General features: G+C 40.1%; 2 protein-coding genes across 8 annotated transcripts in view; one reads left to right on the top strand and one right to left on the bottom strand.

Annotated features, from left to right (window-relative positions):
• The window catches only part of LOC124219980 (uncharacterized), a 116,429-nt gene that overhangs the window by 82,967 nt on the left and 21,389 nt on the right, over positions 1 to 12,073 (top strand). The gene's annotated exons all lie outside the window — the stretch shown is intronic.
• The window catches only part of LOC124218868 (leucine-rich repeat-containing protein 15-like), a 120,477-nt gene that overhangs the window by 104,765 nt on the left and 3,639 nt on the right, over positions 1 to 12,073 (bottom strand). Inside the window, exon 1 of one of the 6 annotated variants that reach the window (XM_046625755.2) lies at positions 3,346 to 3,361. The exons of the other annotated variants lie outside the window; for them this stretch is intronic. The gene's annotated coding sequence lies outside the window, so the exon portion shown is untranslated. Of the gene's footprint in view, positions 1 to 3,345; positions 3,362 to 12,073 lie in introns of those variants that run through there. 6 annotated transcript variants of the gene reach the window in all.

Raw genomic sequence — 12,073 nt, 5'->3', positions numbered from 1 at the left:
AACCCCCTCATTTGTCCAGCAGTCCCTTAAATCCGCGAATTTGCGTAGAAATATATTACCCAACCTTTTTCACACCTCTTGCTACATTGTAAACGAAAGAAAATTATAACAATTATTTCGATACCTACTCTGTGGTCGGTTTATGGTGATTAAGGAGAGGAATTTTAATCCTCATCGCAAGAAGTGGTATTCTTATAACTCCTGCATTATATGAAAGATAGTGGATTATTCATTATTTTATCCGAAAGGATAAATATAATTTTTTCTGAATAATGAATACAATGTTTTAATTTATTGCACTCGAAACGATTAACGATTGAAATATCCGCGTAATTAACACGATCAGGGAATCGTGTAAAATTTTTTTCGATTATTTCTTCCCTTCGCAATTCCAAGCGCAAAATTTATTTCCGACGGAACTACGGAAGTAGCTCGTTAACTGCCATGGATGCAATATAACGAAGATAGATAGATATAGATATATGTTATATGTATACGTATATACGTATATACGTGTAGAAGGAACGCAGAGGAGTAACTTATACAGGTGCCTGCTGTATAAGTTATGTATGGAGTTACACGGGCATGTATGTACATACATCACTGAAATACACCTTCGCTGAAATGTGCAAAGTAACCTCACTCAAAGTTTGTACTAGCCACATACCTACCGACCTAAACTACCTAGGTAGCGAGATGATTTATACGGTGTTAGATGCCGAGGTCGCGAAACAGCAAAAGTCCAGGATCTTGTTGAGATTCAGCAAAGCGAAAACGAGTGCGGCAAAATAATTTTCTTTGCGAAATTAAGAGTGCCAAAATCAAGGAAACACTCGCAATTTTAGATTCTCCTCGAATGAACACGTAAAAAAGAGAAGAGAAAAAAAATTTCTGCAAAGCTCAGCAGAGAATTAATTATGATAGATTGAAAGGAAAGAGGAAGGAGAAAGAAACGATGTAATAGAAAAGAAGATGGCAAAACATGATGAAACTTTCGCAAGTTTGATGTACACAGAATTATTTTTTGCAATACGTTTAAATTTCATTCGCGTTCGATATATTTTCAAATAGAAATTAATACGGTGAATATCGTCTTTCGTGAAAGGCGTTAGGAAGAAAGGAGGAGCAAAGAAACAAAAGAAAGCGAGTTTTAAAGAGGGGCTGGAAAAAGATTAAAAAATTTTCGAAATTCATCCGCTACGAAATGAAAAATTGACAAACCCATGTATGCATGCATATGATATATGGTACATTCCTGGAGATATATCGAGGCGCGATTTATTCGTGGATTAAGAGCGACACGTGTATAATATATATGTATAATACTTGACCATCTCTTTCTCTTCTGTTTAGAACGCGCACCTAGGTATAAGCTTTTGTTTGTCCATTGAAATTTCAAACCATAGTGACAGGGCTTGCACGTGACGATGAATTACGATCGGATGAAAACATCCATTTATTAGAGTCCTTTTCTAATTCTCTTTTATACGCGAATAGCGAGAATAGCGCTGCGAAGCTTTCTCCAACATTACGAGAGCACCGTTTTTCAGGCGTACTTGGGCGCGTGGAAAAATCTGACCCGATTTAAGACTCAAGGAAAGTATACGGGCAGGTCTAACATCTTCTCAAGAAAAATCGCCAAAAAAGCAATCCTTCCACTTGACAAATTTATGCCAGCACAGCTCTCAAGCTCTCCTCTGAACTTTACGGTTAAATGATTTCTTCTTCATGCGGTGGATATCACCGGGCTCGACGGAACTGGGACGAAAATAACGCGGGTATATGTCTATAAACGAAAACTTATCGCTGCGGGATCTCACCTATATACCTGTATAGCTTTAATATATACATATGTATATTATATGTATATGTTATATGTGTAATAAGCGATGAAAATTGAAAGTTGAAATCGATGAATGACCACGAACGTTTGAAATAACGTAGAAGGATGAGCGGAGAGAAAATGATAGAATTAAACTAACCGATAATAAACTTCGCCTCGTCGTGAACATAAAAATGACGTATATGTATATGTAGACGAATCTGCATCGAGATCGAGCTTAATGATTATCTTGTACTCGATGTGTTAATCTCGCAACATCATCGCCCTAAATAGCTATACACTCCTATAACGGTATACATTGTAATTATGATTCTGACCGCGGTGATGATGATTTAAAGAACCGTAATTCCGTGTAACATTTGTCGAAAAGAAGTCAATCAGGCTAAAATAAAATTTTCAACGGCTGAATACTCCAAATTTTTTCATGAAAATTGTATAAAGTATAATTCAAATATCGTTCAATTATATGCTTACAGTTTGAATAAATCAATTCTTTCATTATACTTGAAAAAAAAATGTTTAAAAATGTTTTTTTTTTCCCTTTCGATCCCATGTAACTCCTTGACTAAAACTGATTAGATTTTGGATGTAATCAGTCCGGCTGTTTTTCAGTTACTCTTTTAACGTTGAAACAAAAAATTATGCTGCCTCGAGAATGGATTAACAGATTTCGATGATTCTCGTCTTAGCAATTTTTCTTAGTTACAGAAAAAAGAAAATAAATAAATAAATTTTCACTAGAAAATGTTTTACGGACTCTAAACGCATCCCAGCAGCAAGTTTTCTTAAGCTCTTCTCATCAAGGTCAGTGAAGTTGACCACTTGTTAAACTGAAAAATGTGCGGCTCCGCACAAGCTGCGGAGCTTTAAGCTCCTTTTGAAGAGGACGGTCCGATTGTGGGGTAGTCGGCATATCGCAACGAAATGGCTCAGAGGTCAGGATACCGTTTCAGAAGGACCGGGATCGAGTCACGCCGGGAAATGCGCCTTCGGCTGTAGTTCACCACTCTCGTTCTACGGTCTGTGCAGGTGCCTCCTCGATAACTGTGACCTGAGTACCTGCGTATGTACTTACCGAATTGCTTCGGAGTGTTACAGACCTCGTGATTTTTCCGGAAAATTTACACGATTTTCCATTTCGCCCGCTGCGCCTGATCCGTCATTTTGAGTTTCGCGGTTTTAACCTCGTATTTAAATCGAGTCCAGTTCGAAGTCCCCGAGAAGTATAAAAAATGTATTCAATAGTACCGAGCTTCTGATTGCGATGCATTATTTCAAATTTGTGATTCACGCAGTGTATAATATACGCTGAGAATGATTAAAAATAATCGATTTTCGGTTAAATCGAATGCTTTTTCTCCGATTTATCGGGTACAACAGATTATTTTTGAAACTCGTTTAATCGACCGACTCGATCGAGATTTTTTTTACTCCTATCAACGACGCAATACAATATCAACTTATGTGATTCAAGTATCAATTATTATCATTGTCTTACTCACCAAGTATCCGATTGATATAATAAGTGAAAGATGAATCAATATTTCTACCTGAAATTGAAGAATATTTTTAATGAAACTATAAATTATCAAAATACTTTTCCGCTATTAAGACTATATACTGAAATTCACAAAATTTGGCTTTCAAATGCACCGTTTCGCAAAAAAAAAAAAAAAACAGTCAGACAATTCAACCCAGTCGTGTTCGATTATTTTTTTGGATTCGATTAATCGATGCATCGATTATAGTTATTCTTAGCCAAGCGGCCATCGCTAATATACGCCAGTACGGAATTAGGGATGACGATGCGAAAAGTTTCGAGCATCGGAAATTCGTCATGCGGCAAATTCGGAAACCCTTCCTTCGCGCCCCATTTCTACTTCCATTTGTTTGAATTTTTTCTCAGCTTATACCAGGGACGGACATCTGTTACCGGGGTGTTCTCGACGTTAAACGCACCCTTAAAGGGGAGGCCCTGATCCCGTAATACGAAAGGCATAATATTTATCGGAATCGCATCTCCGCAATACCCTCAACGTGATCCTTCAGTTTCGAATTCCAGTCTTCAAGCTCGTTTTCAAAACAAAAAACAATCCGCTGGTATAAAACACCTCGGAGAAGCATCGACGTGGAAATTTGGACCGATTCTCCTTCCGTTTTTTCCGCACCCTTTTTTTCCCGGAGACAGAACAGACCGGAGGTCTAGCTTACATTTTGCTTCGAGAGGCAAAATAAAAGATTCATGAGCGGAAAAAAATTGGCGAGATATTCGGTAAGATTTATTAATTCAAACCTATACAAGATTATTTCATTTCGTTTTCTAATTCCATTGAAATCATACGCATTATCATTCAGACTTAGGATTGGCTTTGATTGGAAGTTCTTTTTTGTTTGTGGAAATTAAACTCACCCTCCGTCGGACAAATCGAAAAACTTTTCACTGGCTGTGATTAAAAATGTTCCATATCGCCCCGCAGAGCTTGTCACCTGATTCCATCTGTCTATTACTAGTTTCAACTAGTTTTTTTCTCATTTCCGCACTGTTAAAAATTTTTGCATAAAACTTCTTACACTGTATTTGAAGTTTTATTCGGATGCGGAACAATGATATCACCGTAAATTTACTGTTTATTCAATTTACCAATACAATAAATTTACTACGCAATTTAGTAAATTCAAATCACTTTCTTCTCTTTTTCCTATAAATTTTCGTCAAATCACAAATTTTCATTGTAAATTTAAGACAAATACATAGTGATTCACGTCTCTCACCGAATTTCTCAATTTTCAACCTGATTTCCTAAATTAACAACTCTTTTGTACAGTAAATTTGTAGTAAATTCAGAATAACTTCTAACAGTGAGGAGTGAACCTTTTGGGAGCGAAGTCTCTTCGTTTGTATAATCAGACTTGATAACGAAGAATCGCGAACCGCGCGTGGCGAGCGATTCAATGCAATTTCCGCATTATGTACTGTTGCTGGATTTCTTGTGTAGGTATGACGAGATAGAGCCGCAAGATTGCAGGAAGGCGAAAACCGTTACACGTCTAATCGAATCCCCGGCGTGTAGGCGTCCGGCGGATGTGTGGGTTGTTGGTAACGGAAGAGCTACAGCGACGCGTGAAACGTTGTTTTTATTTATTTATTTTTTTGTCTCCCTCCCTCTCTCTCTCTCTCTCTCTCTCTTTTTCTCTCAAGTCCAGCGCTCATACATGGGTTTGTTATCTTGGGCATCAGCCGCGTGTTTCCGTCCCTGAGTTTCGGGCCTTTTCAGCTTGACCACGCGGCTCTCGCCCCTCGGAAGCAAAAACCAATTTGAAATGTAGGCATCCCATCTGCGCCAAACGGCTCCGCCATTATATCCCGTGGCTCGTATATTGGCTGCACACTTGCAGGAGTTCTGCATGCAGGAAACCTCTTCGAGATTAGAATTAACGGCGCAAATATCGTTCGTTTTCGCCGATGGGCGGACAGGCGGGTGAACAGATGGTCAGAGATCAACGGCGTGTTCTTTACCTCCGCACCCTTATTTCTTATTTCTTTTCAATTTCTTCGTCTTCTTCTTCTCCCTTTTGGCAAAAGGGTCGCAGGGTTCCTACCTCGACCTTGAAAGTCTGAACCAATCCGAGGCATGAATCTTTGATAGAAACTTGCTTGAACGAACCCGAAGTTTACGCGATTCTCGTCCCTTGGAAGAGTTCGATTGTCTTTGAGAATCTTGGGGTGGAAAGTGGAGGGAAGTGGAACGACTCACTGGCTTCAGGGGTGCGTGGTTACAGAACCGCGGGCAATATTCGGGGATGGGAGTATAAAATGACGGTTGTATAAAAAGCTCGTAAATTTATCGAATTTCGTATCGTAAAACGGACGCCCTCCCTCCCTGTTGCTTGTGCTTTCCTTGTTGTTTGTTTCTTGAAGGATCAGTCGTCGATTACAATCGTTTAAAAATCACAAGTTATATTTCATTTCAACCGGTAAAATTGCCCAGCCCTTTAATTTCCGTTCATGTTCGAGAAACTTCTTTTTTTTTTCAAAAGATTACACAGCTGCGCATTGGAAATTTAGCTCTTTTTCCCGCTACCTTTTTTACCAATTCTTTTCTGCGGTTCGGGATTTTTCTACTATTCTACGTGATTTTCCCCGGGCTTGTTGTTCTTATTGTTGAGACGTTGGGAACTACGACGGGGAATCTGAAACGCACGAATTCCTCCGGTATTCCTCTGTCTGTATACACAAGGATACGAGGCCGCCAAACCGAATCGCGACCCTTTACACATTGGAGACACGTCTCCTTTTTTTTCTATCCATGTGTTCGCTCCGTCGGAGACATATATTTGATTCATTCCACCTCGAAGTAATTCACCGCTTATATTGTATGAAAATTAAGACCGAAAGTATTGGACCGAATCTTTTATTCACGCGAAGTGAAATTAAAAACTTTTGATCTTGAGTATCAGAACTGATTTCGTTTAGATAATTTTTTCCAGTTTTAGACAACATTATTTAAATAATTGAATTCAGCCGAATCGACTTCACTTTTCATCCTTTGTCCAATCATTCTTTCTTCGCACTGTTCAGTAAGATAATTATAAATGAAACGAAACGAATTTCAGGAACATCTTCGCGGTGTTTCTGAAACGGTGAGATTCTTGAAGGTTCAATCACTCACGGTGAAAAACACTTTCCAGATTATCGATTTAATTTCTCGTCCATTAACTACGAACGTTGGTAAATGGTTTGAACTTGAAAGTTGACGGATACGCGCCCTCTGCAATTTTCATCTCGATTTAAGAAAACACAGTGCACGGATGAATGAACTCGGTGAAAAATTTTCTTCCGTCGGAATGAATTCATCTCGCACATGCAAAGATATAATCCGTGTCTCCAGAACGGTGAAAATCTTTGCGTATCTTGTATGTACGTATATGAATTACTGGAACAGATTTTTGCGGGGGTTGAAAGCGTGGTTTTCCATTAGCGGTTGTCCGCTTCGTTTCACCAATTTTCCCGCTAATTCTTCCCTCGTTCTTTTCACCAAACACTCGTTTCCCCGCAGCTCCTTGGACTCGTTTGCCTGTTTACAGACGCTCTTCTCTATAGAAATTCGATACGGGCATTCTCGCCCCATCCTACCCACCTAATGTTCGAGGACCCATTGTGGTATCCTATTTTCATCATTTCATTTTTCCCCGACGCGTATAACCGCCGGAACCACTTCGTCCCGTATGGCGAACCCAAACGAATTCAGAGATCCTTATACCCGACCTTGATTTATTCCCCCGACCTCAACCTTCGATCGTTTTCCGAATTTTCGGGATTCCGTGGCAATGATTCAACGATGAGAATTTACAAAAAATAATCACCCACAAAGTGCACTCCTTTCTCGTTGCCTTCCGTGTCTTCTTTCATTCCATTTACATTCGATACTTACATATCTTAATGGGAAACAATAGAAGTGGGACGGTTGATAAACCTTCGGAGGCTAAACGAAAAAAAGATAAAACTTCAATCACCTCTCAAGCTGTCCGATAGATGGAAAGGGAAGGGTAGATTTTTCATCAGTATACATTATCTTATAACCTATCGTTTTTCCTTTTTTTTTTTATTCTTTTCATATTCAACCTTGTCGAGTGCCTAGTGTTCCTACACCTGATACTCTGCAGCTGGATCGGCGAGGTTGGAAAGTAATATATCGCGTTGCGTGACGTTAATTATCAATTGATTTTCCCCATTCTCCATAACTATACCTATATACCCTGGTGGAATTCAATCTTTCACGTCGACGGCGTGTGGCCTTAACGCTTGTTATTACTCATAAGATCAACATATTTTCAGAAGAGGTGAATTTTATACCAGCGTGTAATTTCTCACGAGCTGCAGGCTAGTTGTAAGCAAACATTTATATATTAACCGCCCAGGAAGGATCGGAATTTACGTATTTTCCAATGAATTCCTTGTTAATTACTGATATTTAAAAAAAAAAAAAATTAGAAAAAAGAAGCAACGAAACGCTTTCGTCCGCTGTATAATAAGACTCTGTGCAAAGATCGATTAATTTGAATAAGTTATTACCAAACCGGGCAGCAGCTTTCAGGGTGAAAGGTTATTAAATTTCAAAGCACAAGCGTCTACCTAAGAAACTATGCCTACGTATAGATACAACGTGCAGTTTAATCCAACGAGGAAGACTTTCAAATTACGAACTACCCCGAAGAAGCTTGTATTACAATATCTACATCCAGACTCATCCCGACTTCCGGCTTCCGGAGAATCATCGCAGAAATCGTCTGGGCAACGAAATTCAGCTACCGATTATCGGTGTATTACGAAGTGACGCGTTGCAAGTTTGATCCCACCGCGTTTATTTTTTTCCTTTCTTCATTCCTTTCTTTTTTTTATCGAATCACGACTGAGGATTCTCTCCGCAGCCTCGGTTCAAATTGATCTTTTAGCTGATCGAGAACCGCGTTCGTCCCGTTGGTTTATTACACTAGATTCGTTTGCCAACGCGGCGTCGACTACGATTTTAATATATACAAATCCCCGCTCTCAATTGCGTGCTCACTGACATTTGAACTCCCAACCGCTGTGCCAGCTGTTCCTGATCACGTAGGTCGGTGATCGATCGAGCCGAAAACCGATCTCTTTTGATCACTCTCCTCGGTCGGTCCAGACTTGAAACGAACCGATAACACGCGCGAGCTTTCACCTAAAGCGTCTCGTTCGCGTCTTTATCTACAAATTTCTATTGAATTGGTATGGCGTAAGTAATAAAACGTCTCAGAAACGTGCCAATTTCGACAAACAATATTAATAACAAAGTGAAGCTTGCGTTGTTGTGCAGTGCGTTGATCGAATCAAAACCAAGCTGCTGTTCTCTGCTTAAGCCATGAGAATCGGATTGTCCGATTTTCGTCACCTTTTCTTCTCTTCTGCTGGGATACTGAGACGAGATTGAAAACCTACCGCAAGCCACAAGGTAGATCATACCTATAAATTTAACCTGCTAACCCACTGGCGTTATGAATTATATCATACACCGTGTGGGAAAAGCTCTCGCCGTGAACTTGTCACATGATACGAATATTTCTCACCTCCGGGGTGAAGGTTCCTCGCTCCATTCGTCTTTCCTTTTTTCTGTATCTCCTTGTATACTTCTCACTTTTTCTTCATTTTTATTCTCCCGTTTTCTACACACACACTTTTATTTGAGGGTGCGTGGCATACACGAATCCTCTTGCATGCTGCATATATAGCAGACGAGGTAACTTTACACATGCGAACGCCAATATCCTCTGGCAGATTTACAGCCTCTTTATTTTTTGTTAAATTGCTGTTTTTTAAAGATCGCTGCGGATATTGCACAGCAGAAAATTACCACAACATATTACACACGGTTCTTGGATAACGTAAGACCTACAGAAAGATTCAACACACGCTGTTAAGAATTTTTCAGATTGAATATAAATTTAAAAAACTACAAATTCATATCCCTGAATCGGAGAGAGTGAGAAATTTTTATGTTTCTTCTAAAAATTTCCCTCTCCCTCCGATTCCGGCACCAAAAAATGGGGCTTCCCATTTGAATCAAAGGTCACCGTTGAATCCCTCCTTGACAATGACCCAAGATTTAATCTCGTTAATTTTTTTTTTCCGTCGAATCCCTCGAGATTTCTAGGGCATTTCCATGATTTTTCTTCACCACGTACGTCACTCTATAGATCACTCAATGCTTTTACACACAATTAGATACGTATATTGACGATACGACGAATTTAAAGGTGAAATAATTGAACGAGTAGGCGTAGCGGGTTTTTAAACGTTACAAGCATAACCTGCTCCTGGACATCAATCACCCTATCAGATTTATATCTGCCGACCTACCCCCATACCAAGGGGGTTGTTCGTATTGCAGGTATAGAAACGAAGGCGTCGTTTTGTACCTGCTGTGACCAGCGCTCACGCTACACTTGCCATAACCCTGCACACAGACGGTCGTAAATCCTTACCGCGAGATTTCACTCCCTGCAAAATTCACTCCTTGTTCCTTCCAATCGTTACACCCATGCCACGCTATGCGCGCGCCTTTCTTCCGTCATTACCTGCACCTGAATCCACATCCTCGTCATTTTTCCTGCAATGCATTCTACCGATCTTGTTGTTCTTTTCACTTTCGGATCGTCGTCGGCGTTCACTCGAATATCGAAGGCTCGCTGCAGGCGGATATTTACCTTTGTCAACATTGACTTTACCCGATTATGTCCGATTTGTGTGTTCAGGTTTCTCGTGGCTTCACACCTGGCAGAGCTTCGGTGTATCCCAATCGATTTTAGACGATTCATTAATCTTCTTCCATTTCATTTCTAATCCCTCGTCTTATTTCTTTAATATTCAATTTTGATTTTCCTTTCGCTATGCTTATGACCTCACTTCGAGCGATCCAAAACCTATTCCAGGTTATTCCGATCGAAATGCTGAAGGATTCGGGCTACAGATCCCATTGAAAAAACCGGTCCCCAGCTCGTGGGCAAGCATCACATTTATTCGAACGTATCCGAGTGGCCAACGCATAATATCAATTTTAATCTCCGGTTCGTATAATCAGAGTGCGGCGACGGCCGGCCAAAAGCAGTGTGTATATCACCGACTCGAACACCGTTATTCACACGCAGGATCACCGTCCGCCTACGCATTAGTGATTTATTATCACGGTAAGAACTGATTGTGAGACTCGTTATTAATTGACCTTGGCTAATCTAGCACGCGGCAATCACCGCCACTGTATCGTTACGCTCTTTTTTTCCCTTCTCTCTGCTTAATAGAACGTTGTTTGAAATTTATTTTCTGCGTTAAAAGTAATTTTTCTTTTTTGCTCGATTTGTCGTAGGAGAACAGTCAAAAATAAAACATGGCAAATCAGAGGTCAAATTGAAACGTCGAATCTCGCGAAGTCGATCAAATCGCGGACGATCTTCTGGATTCTTGAATAACAAACAAAAAACCAAAAAAAAAAAAAAAAAACATTGCAAAACTCGACTGATCCAGTCGAGTTATTTATACGATATATTTGACTTTCAAGAGATCGCGCATAATCCGTAAATCGTATTAGATTTTTTCCGCCTTGACGATCCGCCTGCTCAAAGGAAGAACCAAAAATAGCGGTGGCTGCGTAGGTGTAAAAATATCCGCAAGGAATAGAGATAAGCGTGCATTAAGTGATCCAGACGTGAATGAGTAGCGGGTTGTACAAGGTACCGGAAAGAAGAACCGCGCTTCTCCAAAGTCACTAATGTCCGGAGAGTGGCAGGGAGGGGGTGTACATATGACCTCCAAAAGTGCACTTCGGGGTGCGATAAGACCTCAAAGTAGGAAAGTTTTGAGGTGGTGCACGACTGCGGCCGCGAGGGTGGAGGCACCCTTAGTTACCTTATTACGGTTTGCCTTAACGAAATTACTTTGGAGTAAAATGAAGATGCGGAGGAGAGAGAGTGAGAAGAACAATCAAAATATAAAGCGAGATAGAGAGGGATGGAGAGGGAGAGAGAAGAAATTGGAACAAGAAAATTTCTCCCCTTTTGCGTGTACACCTTGCGTACGATCTGAAATTTGATTTATTTTTATCATCAAAACAATTGAATAAAAAAAAAAAAAAAAAAACGGATATTCTCGCCGTATCTTTTTAATGGGGGGAAAATTGCTCCGGCCGCTTTTCAAGATTTTTCTTCAATCTTTGCGTATGCCTGAAAACGAGGAGCATAAATCTCAGCATTGCTTCTGGTTTTTTTTTTTTTCTTTTTTTTCATTTCTTATCTCGGAGCTCGTGTGCCTACTGTTTTTAAATAACGAATACGTGCGTAACCGTGATTCGTGAATTATTCAGACCGATGACTCCAACCAAGCGATAAATATAATTCTTTACATGGTATATCGCCAGTCTGATACCACCTTATATCATTGAATCTGACCGCCGAGTCTGAGAGAAAAGTTTTCCGAGAGGGCGCCTCGCGGATTGCTGAATTTTTTATGGCAAACCACTTCGCGGTGGTTCAAGATCGGAATTGAAGAGTTCTTTTCTTAACGAATCTATACCCGTGCAACGCTTTTCGCTCGTCGGGTATATACCGCTGTAGCAGAAGAATGATATGGAATGGGAAAATGAATATAAAGATGCAAGACATGGAGATGGAGAGGAAAAAGATTGGGAAATGCAGAAAAGAACAAAAAAAAAA

The sequence above is a fragment of the Neodiprion pinetum genome, chromosome 5, assembly GCF_021155775.2.
Source record: "Neodiprion pinetum isolate iyNeoPine1 chromosome 5, iyNeoPine1.2, whole genome shotgun sequence".
Lineage (NCBI taxonomy): Eukaryota > Metazoa > Arthropoda > Insecta > Hymenoptera > Diprionidae > Neodiprion > Neodiprion pinetum.
Note: the sequence above shows the minus strand (reverse complement) of the source record. Positions and strands in the feature narration are given on the sequence as shown.